Source organism: Prunus mume, linkage group LG1, assembly GCF_029339155.1.
Source record: "Prunus mume cultivar Tortuosa linkage group LG1, ASM2933915v1, whole genome shotgun sequence".
NCBI lineage: Eukaryota > Viridiplantae > Streptophyta > Magnoliopsida > Rosales > Rosaceae > Prunus > Prunus mume.
In genome coordinates, this window is record NC_142698.1 from 9,685,516 (window position 1) to 9,697,586 (window position 12,071).

The 12,071-nt window shown below is 36.9% G+C and overlaps 1 pseudogene; it reads right to left on the reverse strand.

The window, feature by feature from the left end:
- Positions 1-2,829: 2,829 nt before the first annotated feature.
- Positions 2,830-6,411, reverse strand: LOC148920970 (uncharacterized; annotated as a pseudogene).
- Between the last annotated feature and the right edge of the window lie 5,660 nt (positions 6,412-12,071).

Consider the following 12,071-nt stretch of genomic DNA (forward strand, 5'->3'; position numbering starts at 1 on the left):
AGATGGAAACTAGACTGTGGGAAAAAGCAGAGGCCGGTAGGATTTGGGCAGTTCGTCGTTCTAGTTGCACTGTTTTTGAAGTATTTGCTGATTATTCTGTGATGGTTGATCTTGAGCAAAGGACTTGTTCTTGCCGTCTTTGGAAAATTGATGGTTTTCCTTGTACGCATGAGGTGGCTGTAATTCTTGCAAAGAAGATTCAATTTATGATTATGTGGAGTGTTACTACAAGATTGACTTGGGCAAAGGCTTGGGCAGCAACGGTTCTGCAGCTGGAGTTGTGCTTCCGCCAATTACAAAGAGGCCAGCTTGAAGACCACCAATGAAGAGGATCAAAGCTTTTGGTGAAGTTACAAGGCCATTGAAATGCAGTTGATGCAGTGTTGCAGGGCACAACAAGAAGACTTGCAAGGCAGTGATATGAACATTCATTCTCAGTTGACGATTGCTTATGTTAGATATGGTTTAGTGAATGTATAGTTAGTTCCTGCATTGCACTTTTTGCAAAACCTGCATTGCAGTTTTAGTTGCCTTTAATTGGCTACACGGGTTCTAATTGGATATGATGATTCTTTTTTGAAGTTAATGAAAATTATACAATTGTTTCATGAGTGGATATTAATTTTTGACTGCCATTCAATGCTTGTTTTCAGATTTGAGCAGATTTTGTTGAAGATTTTGTTTTCAGATTTGAGCATATTCTGTTTATTTGTTGCAGATTTTGACCAGAAACTGCAATAATTCAATTTCAGAATAATTTTTGCTAGTCTATGGGAATGTTATAACTGTTCATGGAGTTAAATGTGTTTTGATATTAGTTAGATCTGTTTGTTTAACTCCATATTTTGACCAAAAACTGCAGTGCAGTTTCTTGTTCCATAATTCAATTTCAGAATAATTTTTGAAGTATTTTGGAATGTTACAACTGCTGACCTACTTAAATGTGTTTTGAACAAAGTTTTAGTACTTTGATTGTGGCTTTGGCTTTTTGGGTTTTTTTCACTTTTTTTTTAGCACATTTTTTATTTATATATATATATAAACTGCACTAGCTTTTAATTTGTTGCAAAAATTCAGTCAATTTGTTATTTCCTTTTTGTTTTGTTGCATCATGTTCGAAGATTATATTGCAGTTTATATGTATAGGAAATATGTTCTCATATACCCTAACTAGAAATATTTACAAACATCCACAAGAATTAAGATACATATTGTCTTAAGTTAACGAAAGGCAAATCACTAGAGACGAGTAATTACACAGTGTCTGTGGTATAGGAGTTTTGTGACGTATTGTGCTCGATATTCATTCATGAAATTCTTGTCTACACTTTTTGGAATGGGCTGTCCTTGTGCTATTTCATCCATGTAGAACATGATGAACATGCTGCAATCCAACCTGCAAATGAATACGAGATTAGTTTTTGGTTTTGAATGATTTCAAACTGTAATGAATAGTTGAGTAGACACAATTCTTATGAAGATGAACTTTGTTAAGCACATTCTGTGTCATCCTCAAATGGAAACTGATATGGATTTTGCAAAATCCAATTGAGAGTGAGTTCTTCATTTGGAGACAAATCTTCATGTGGAGGTGTAGAGGGGCCTTCCTTTTGCTTCACAAGTTTTGGTATTTTTTTAGTTTCTAAGAACTCTTGTGCTTGAGGTCTGATATATTCTAGCCACCCTTCAACAATATTAACCTGTTTAAAGAAGAAGAAAAAAAGAGAAAAAGAAATGGTAATCAGTGCATTGCATATTATAGTTTTGGTCTGAAATTAGGCAAGATATAATACTGAAACTGCATTGCAGTTTCTATTTGTGTTTGTGCTGAGAAATTAAGACAGTTTCATTCCACTTACAAAATTTTGAGTAATGTCAAGCACTTTCCTTCTTTTCTTTGTCCCAACGACCCGAGTGGATTGTAGTGTCTCCACTTTCGTTCACTTTTGTAAAATGCGAGGAGTGTAAGTGGAACTTGGAACTTGAAATGATTGGGAAGAAAAGCACATTGCATTTCCCGAGTTTTTCAAGCAAGGGTTCATAGAAGACCTTATGCCAAGTTGGCTCTAGATAGGTTTGAATGTAAGACTGGAAGCATTGAATGGCAATATGTTAGTATATATGTTTCGAAAACTGCAGTGCAGTGTCTATTTAAACAATTTCAAATTTTCAAAATAATTCTTACCCAAGTCCACATAGACATGTACTGTGGACTATCTGTCTACATGGGGCCCTATTTTCTCCTTCCATATTTGCATATAGGCCTCAATAACCTATTTCACATTGATTGGAGAAAAATGGAATTATTAATGGGTAATATAGGTAGCACAAATAAAAACTGCAGTGCATTGTGTGTTATAGAATTAGTAGTTTATACTTACGTTTTGTGACAGTTCCAGGTCCCATACAATATCTTTGATATCATGGTTTGTCACTTTCTCATCATGGAGTCCTACCCAAAAGTTATCACTGCATATTTGAATACATGAAATTCACAAGATTAGTTTAGTTTAATTGTAATTAAAGATGAAAGAATTGTTCTTTTGGAATAGAGATGTTACCGAGGTTGAGTACTTAAGTAGTATTCTTGAATTCTATCCCTATCCTCTTTCGGAATTTTCTTGCAAACCTTCTTTTGACCCCATCCTAGTTTTTGCTTTGTTGGCTTTTTTTTGTGTCTTTTTTCGCCTTTCATCTTCATCATCTGATTCTTGCAGACCTACAAGTATGGAATCATGAAGGCTCATTCCTTTTGGGGGATCAGGAATTGGATTTGTGGCATCGGGCTGAGATGCCTCTTTTGTTGACTGCATATTGAAAGGAAACTAATTAGAAACTCCATTTGATAAAACAGAAACTGCAATGCGTTTCCGTTCTGTAAAGCAGATAACAAGTCGCATTGCATATAAAAGCAGCAGCTTGAACTGCAGTAATTGCATACCTCCTTCTGATTTTGAGGATGCTCTTATGTTGATTGCTCCTCGGAAGAGATAAGCTTGAATTGTGGTAGTTCTTCATCATCCTTTTTTGCCTCATTTTTTGGTTTCTTATTTTTTTCATACACATAGCAAGATGCATGAAGCCTCTTTCTTTCTCTGTTCTTCAACCTTTGTACTCTTGAAGGAACATTAGGTGTTGGAGATGTTGCTTCTCTTCTTCTTTCTCCTCTGCTGTCTCTTCTTCTTTCTCTTCAATTGGATGTGTTGGTTGTGTTGTTGGCAAATCCGTCTCCATTTCAAAGATTGTTGGGTCTGCTGACAACAAGCTTTCAATTTCTACCTTGTACTTTTCTTCAACCTCTTTTTTCTTGGCACTTTGCTCCATGTCAATACGAGTTTCCTTGGCTTCCAATTCTGCAATCCTCATTTTTAGATTCTGTATTTCATGAAGCTGAACTGTAGATTCCAATGTCATGGTGGCAGTCACACATTCTTCATTATCTAATTTCTCTATGCATGTTGCCAACTTCGCTTCCAGCTCCTTTGCTCTCTTTTCTGCTTGGATAAATATATCCCACAATTCCTTCATTTTCTTCTCATTGTCTTCATTTATTTCATCCTTCCACAGTTGTAACCTTTCCGGGCAAACGAAGCTAGGATCTTGACGTTGGTGGTACTTGATTTGGTCATCTCGACGTAGTAATATATTCAAACGACATAATAAATAAAACACTGACGTCTTATGGTATAATTACAAAGACAGAGTAGTGATTCCAAATTCAGACCTGTAACGACGTTTTTTAAAACATATCGACGTAGTAATATCATTCACACGACGCAAAATATAACATAAGACGTAATAAGAATTATCAGGGCAATACAGAGTTTAATAAAAATTTAAAACAGAGTGAGTAGGCTTATAATTAATTTTGCTTTGTCTGCCACTTTTGGATCAGGGATGTTACCATCTTTGTCTTGTCTAGCTTTCTTCCATAAGGTAGATCGATCAATTTCTACCCCAGGCATGGTTTCCTCCAATTGATCCTCCAAACCAGCAAATCCTTTTCGAGACAATCGATGATTGTACTCAAGTTTCTCCTTAATATTTGCATGTTGAGAATGCACAGACACAAATTCTTAGGATAACCTTGAAGCCACAAAGGCATCCCATTCTGTTTTCTCTATGATTTTATATAGTTCAGGGGGTTGGCTTAATTTCTCCATCTCTTTGATGTATGGAAGGATATAATGCCTCGTTAGTGTAGACTTGAAATCCTTCCATTTCTTGGCAGCAGAAGATAACACCAGGTTCTTGCCCCCTTGACCTACCACAAAAGCCATGTCAACGGCTTCCCAAATCTGCTCCTTTATATAATTGGGGATTTCAGTCCATTTCTTGTCCACAAGTGGGACTCTGGAGCGTGCCAACACACCAATGTAAGACTGCATCTCAGTATGTGCAGGGCCACATCCTTTCCCCCTTTTATTGTACTCAACAACTGGCTTGATTTTCTGAAATTTTCTCTTCACAACACGAGGCATTGTGCTTATACCTTGACCTGACTTTGAATCCTCAAAAATTGTTGTCGTGCTGGCTGGTCCTGTCTCAGCAAATGAAACAAACTTCATATTCTTCAAGGACTTGTCTTGAGGAGTTACCATTCCAAGCTCCTTACCTCCATTTTTTTTTCGAGCCAGAGTCCTTACTTTGGTCTTGAGAAACCATGGTTACAGACAAATCAAACCTGCAAGTGAAAATATTTCAGGAAAAAATTAAGAACACAAACGACGATTATTCATAAAACACGACGTTTGATAAGATTTTACACGACGCAATAACATAACATCAAACGTAATAAATTTTTAAAACGATGGTACTTAAACAACGACGAAACAATATATAAGATGATGTAATAAGAACTTATTACGGCGATATTTACACTCCGTCGTGATATTTAAATTCAAACGACGTTAAATTAATATAACGTCGTGGTATTAACATTCACACGACGTGAATAATAAGATGTCGTCGTCTATATAAGATTCCAAACCCTTCTTTATTTGTCTGTGAATGTTTGATTGCAGGTTTGATTTCTCTGAACCATGATTTTTGTTTTTCCTAATTTGATAAAATAAAAAGACAAAGAAAGAAGGTTTTGGAATCTTATATAGACGACGGTGCCTTAATATAACGTCGTGGTATTAACATTCACACGACGTGAATAATAAGTTACCGTCGTCTATATAAGATCTCAAACCCTACTTTCTTTTTCTTTGTATTTTATCAAATTAGGAAAAATAAAAACCATGGTTCAAAGAAATCAAACCTGCAATCAAACAAGCAAATAAAAAAACGATGGTCATTTTAAAAACAACTTAGATCAATTTTCAGACGACGCTAGGACGACTGACGAACCGTCATGGTCAACATATTTAACCATGTAAATAAGAAGCTACTGTCGTCTTATTTAGTTGAAGTAGTTGTGTTCAAAGTTGGAAACTTTCCCTCTTTGTCTGTATATTTTATCAAACTTGGAAAGAATTAAAATGATTTTGGCCAGAAAAAAGGTAAAAAGATTTTCAAAACAAAAACCGTATGAGCATGCAAAACAGCAACAAAAATAGTGAGAAATGGAATCTTATCTTTTGCGTGCAATGAAAGCTTCCTCTCGGAGTTTGGTGTTTAAGTTCAGAGAAGACGACGAAGACGAGAAAAGATGATGAGATACACGATTTTCGACAAGGAAAAAGACGAAAAGTTTTCTCTAGAGATTGAAATTTTTATCGGGTTTGGAAACAGTGCATGTGTAAGTCGGTAGACGAAAAGTTGAATATATACACAAATCGTTTCATAAAAATAAGACGGCGGTTTACAGAGAACGATGACGTATAAATAAAAAAACTATGACGATAATTTGGACTTAGGATGTGGTAAATAAATACGACAGTAGTGTTATAGGTACCGTCAGAGTAAACTCCAAAATAAAAGTCGATAAATTAATATCTCGCGTCATGGTACAAGGATTTAACACGTCGTTTTTTATAATATACCGACGTGGATATTTATAATATACAACGTATATTAAATAATAACCAACGTTGATTTTACAATTAAACGGCGGTTTGTGCGTAATGACCGCCGTGGGTTTTAAAAATTTATTGTATAAATTTGTTGCTTTCTTTCAATTTCAGTTTTCATTTATTGTTCCAAGTTCTTCCTCTCTGACAGACACTCTCTCTCACCTCTCAAAGACAATAATTTGGATGTCTTTCTCAAAGAGAAATGGAGCTTACTCTCAAACAAATCTATGTCCACAAGAAGAAGCTTGTCATCTAGCCTTCTCACTTCCGTGATCAGGCCTGATAGGAGACTTAGTGCTTCTGAATACTCCTTGCTTTCCATCAAAAGAGATGCAAGCCGGCCTCCACTACGAAGGAAAGTTCGCTTCTCAAGACGGGTCCACTGTGCCATTTCTTTGCAAAGGGAAATTTGAAGATCAGATGTGCCTGATCCTCTGCTCGATTTTCTTGGCTAAGAAGATCAATCAGATTTGTGATAGCCTGTTCCTTATCCGTAGAGGTTCAGAAGAAGAAGATGGGTTTTCAAGAATGCAATAAAGAATAGAAATGGCTTCAGATGGCCTCTAAAGCTTGAGCAATCGAATTTGTAAAGACATTGTCAATGCTTTGAACTATCCAAGTCCTGCAGAAAGAGAACAGACCAAACTATTAAAATTGAAACAACGACGGTTTTTTGTTCTACCATCGTCTTTTTTGGTCGTCTTTTTTGGTCGTCTTTTTTGTCGTCATAGTATATTAAAGTAAGATGGCGGTAGGTTTATAATTACCGATGTAGATTATTTTTGTTAAACGTCGTTAAGTGTAATATAATCGACGTGGATTTTATTTTTTAATTATAAATAGAGTTTTTTTTCCCGAGTTCTTTTAGTTTTAGTTTTCAATTACAGTGCGTTATAAATAGAGTTTTTTTTCCCGAGGAAATTTAAAATGACGGAAATTAATGTTCTAGAATTTGTAAAGTTTCTTGTTTGGGAGACTGATTTAAATCAAATACGAATATAAAAACAACGACGGTTTTTTGTTCTACTGTCGTCTTTTTTCACAAAGACGACGCAATGTTTGTTTCTCAACGTGGATTCGTTTTGTTAAACGTAGTTAGGTGTAATTTAACCGACGTGGATTCGTTTTGTTAAACGTCGTTAAGTGTAATTTAACCGACGTGGATTTGATTTTTTAATTATAAATAGAGTTTTTTTTTCACGAGTTCTTTCAGTTTTAGTTTTCAATTAGGGTTTCAACTTCTTCTTGCCATTTTCTCTATCTCACCTCACCTTTTAGGAGGCAATTGTTTGGATGTTGGTGTGTGTGTATGTTTTGTGTATCTGATTCGCAAACATACACACATCACCAATTTTCAAAAAATTGTCTATCTGATTGCAAATCTGTGGCTGCTGTCATGAAATTTTAGGAGGCAATTGTTTGGATGTTGATGTGTGTGTGTGTTTGTGTAGATACACAAATGCACACACATCATCAACTTCCAAAAAATTGTCTCTCTGATTGCAAATCTGAGGCTGCCGTCGTCAAATTTCAGAGGCAATTTTTTGGATGTTAATGTGTATGTGCGTTTGTGTATCTCAAAGACACAAATACACATACATCATTAACCTCTAAAATATTGTCTTTCTGGTAAGATTATGATGAGGAACAGAGTTCCATATGGTAAGATTTCGTAACCCTTGGGATCTCAGAAAAATCTGATTATGTCGGCGGTTTTCTATATAAATCGTCGTGGTTATTTCAATTATTGTCATTAAGTTGATCTACCGACGTAGGATAACAAGATCCAAGAAATAAATTGTTAACAAAAATTCTTATTAAGACGACGGTTTAAATATAAGGTATGACGTATAAAGTGAATAAATACGACGTTAAATTTTATAATATGTCGTTAAATGAAAAACCCAACGTGGTGAGAGTTAAAGATACCGTCGTAGAACTATATGAGAAAGACGTCGATATATTTATCTTTGCGTAGTTGTACATTAATTTAATATGGCGGTATTTTGTATTACACCGCTGTGGATTTATTTGTAATTATACGGCTCCTTATACGAAAACTTGGTCGTGTTAATTTCTAAGTAAAAACGGCGGCTTTTTTTGATATCGTCGTCTTTACTTTCTACGTCGGTCTATTCATAACTTTTGCTGTTCTTTGTTGGTTTAGATTTTACTCTTTGGAAATACAATTTCAATAAGACGTCGGTTTTTTAATTAGGTGCGTCGTTTTTTAGGAACAAACATTGGAATCTCCATTTTTTAGGTGTCTAAGGTGTTATTACACGGCGGTTTTATAGAACCGTCGTCTTTTAAAAAAACAACGACTGTTTTCCCTTAGACCGTCGTTTTTTTTAGTCGTCTTTGTCACTTTTTGTAGTAGTGTAGATACACAATTTGTGTTGCCATGTTTGCCAAAATATAAGGGTCATCATCATACCAAGTTCTGTTAATGTTCACAGATAGTAAGCCATGATCGATTTTAACACTTCCCGGCCTATTTGGGTTGGTGTCAAACCATCGACACTTAAACATGATCACTTGGTATCGATCTTTGTAAAGCAATTGCATGACAGTTGTGAGTTTGCCATAGAAATCAATGTCCATACTTTCGCCTCCACCTGGGACATGGACACCGCTGTTTTGCGTACACAACTTGTCATCTCGTGCAACCCCCAAAAATTTGATGCTGTTAACATTACAACCTGAGAACAATTTAGTGCGAATCGGGCCGAACACCAAGTTATATAACTCATCACTGTAAGTGGGGGAATTCGATGATTTCAACTTATTCACCTAATATTATACAAAACCATTCACATGTTAGTATGACAAAATTAAATACAACAATTTATATTTCTCAAATAACAAACACTTATAACTTACAGAATCCAAAAACCATTGTGGAAATAATTCACGGTGTTTCTGGGCAACCAAATCTGATGGATGTTCTCGCTTCATCATCTCTTCATGCTCATATAAGTATGCCATGATCTCATCACAATTGTTCAGTACGAACCAATGCGCTACCTCCATGTCATTTTTAGAAAACGACTCTCCTCGTCTAGGATCTCCAAAGGGTCGTGCGCTTTGGGTAAAAACAGAAAGTTTTTCATTTCTCATACCTCCATCATTATTGCGCTGAGGACGAGTGAAAGCCGTCTCCACATCTTTTAAATACATTCCACAGAAAGTAAGCGACTCATATTGAACCCAAGCCTCTATAATTGATCCTTCGGGTTTCGCGCTGTTGCGTACACTTTTTTTAGCTCTCCGAGAAGCCTGCCAAAATAAAATGATATGATACAAATTAGCAAGCATGTGATAATGATGCATACACAAACAATAAGGATTATATACCTTTCTATTGGATACATCTAGCGATAGTTGACAGGACTAGCAAGCAATGCCTCTTCTGGCAAGTGAACCATCACGTGCATCATACTTGTGAAGAAAGTTGGAGGAAATATCATCTCAAACTTGCATAGGACTTGGACAATGTCATGGGGCAACTGAAACATGTCCGTCTTTCGCAATGTTTTTGCCGTCAGTTGGGAAAAAAATCTGGACAACAAAATGATTGGCTTCACTACATCTTCCGGCAATAGGTGTCAAATACACACAGGAAGTAGGCGTTGCATAAACACATGGCAGTCATGGCTCTTAAGTTCAGTAAATTTACCCCCGTCAACATTCACGCAACTTGCGATATTAGAAGCATACCCATCGGGAAACTTTACAGACGATACAAACTTTAGAAACTCTTTCTTGTCATTCGGTTTCATAGAAAAGAATGCAAGATCCTTTCTAGGTTTATCACTGTCCCTATTCATTTATAAACCCCTTCGTATGCCCATTCTTTCCAAATCAAGACGAGCTTTGATCGTGTCCTTTGTCTTGCCCTCGATATCTAGAATCGTGCCCACTAATGTGTCGAATACATTTTTCTCAACATGCATCACATCTATATTGTGCCTCAATTTGAGTTTTGACCAATATGGGAGCTCAAAAAACATAGGCTTGTGCGTCCAGTTCATATGTGTAGAAGGTCTGATCCGACTCACCGCACCGGACCATTCTCTAGGTCTAAGGCGGCGCTCTGTGTTCCCGTCGAACTTTTTATCTTTTTCCCTCTACTCATGGTCCCATGACAACCATCTCCAATGACTAAGGTAACAAACTTTTCCAGCGTGCCAACCAGAAGTTACATCTTCCTTGCATACAGGACATGCCATATAACCCTTTATGCTTCACCCAGAAACCATTGCATATGTTGGGAAATCATTCACAGTCCACATAACTGCTGCCCGCAAAATGAACATCTTCCCAGTTGATTTATCGTACGTGCGAACACCGTTTGTCCATAAATCCTTCACTCATCAACCAGTGGCCTTAAGTAAACATCGATTGACCTGCCAGGATCCTCGCTATCAAAACAGTCATCATCATGTATTCTTTTTTCATGCATTTCCAAGGCGGAAAATTATATGGGAATACGAAAATCGGCCAAGTGTTGTGGTGTTGGTTTAGAACCCCATACGGATTGAATCCGTCAGCTGGCAAGTCTCAATCTAACATTTCGGGATCAGCAGCAAACTCGGGAACGCTTCGATCGAACTCTTTCCATGCCTCCCCCTCTGCAGGATGCCGCATCACACCATCGTCTACCCATTTTTCCTTATGTCATCTCATGTCTGTGGCAGTATGCGTCCACATATACAATCGCTGCAACCTAGGTTTCAGCGAGATAACGCATGACTTTTTGAGGGATCTTAGTCGTTCTATTCTGAGATGTCATTTTGAACCTCGACTCATTGCATATAGGGCATGTATTCAATGTTTCATGGTCTTTGTAGAATAACATGCAATTATTTTTGCAAGCGTGAATTTTTTTATAACCCAATCCCAGATCATTCAACACCTTCTGTGCGTGTTTATAGTCTTTCGGCAAACAATTGTTCGTTGGAAGCATTCTCTTGAAAACCCCCAAAAAGTAATCGAAACACAAGTTCGGCATACGATACTTTATTTTTTCGCGCATTAGCTCCACAATAGCCGTGAGAACGGAAAAGCTCTCACACCCCGGGTATAACTCTTAGTTGGCATTTTTTAATAATTTTTCATATTGTTCAAACTCCGTACTGTCTATTGGTGTAGGCACGTCATCTTCCTCTTCTTGATTGATGTTGGTCGATGCAAATGGAAACACATCCTGTATATAATATCCATGACTTGATCATTAGAATCCACAATAGGTTCAACATTGTCCACTCTTGTGGCATTTAAAGACGAAGCATGGTCTAATTGTTCCCCGTGAAGGTTCCAAATGCTATATGTCTCAATCATTCCATTCCTTACTAAATGAAATCCAACATTTTCAATTGTCTCCCACAACGTGTTGTTACACCTCCTACAAGGACAACGGATTCTAGTTGCACCCGGGTTGTGTCTATGTGCAAACTCAATAAAATCCTCAATTCCATCCAAGTATTCGTCTGTGTATTTGTTCGAGATCTGTATCCATCTTCTGTTCATAATTCCTGAAACCAGAATCACAACACAACAATCACAACAACTTCATACGAAGTTATAATGTCACCTTATGCCTCCGGTAAGGGCCTTATCCCATTCTGGAATGCATAGTCCTGCCACGTAACCTACGGCTACATGAGATTAGATTTCGACGTGAATGAATTTCACCAGCATCTCGATACAGTTCTTGAGGTGGCCATAGATATAAATACCTACGTACCACCCGAAGAACGTACAGAGATGACAACGAAATCTCCACAATCGAAACCTAATCATGTAGTCGTAGATTACGTGACAAACCACAATCGAAACCTAATCCTGTAGCCGTAGATTACGTGACAACACTATGCATTACCAAACTATCCAAATAATGGGACAATTCAAGAATTAATTGGACCGCAGTCATGCTTTATGTATCCATGCACGAAATCCAACTAATCTCGAACGGGAAACTAAGTGTTACTAAAAAATAATAATAAAAGTACGAAGTTAATTTCAATTAACTTCATACATCACAACACA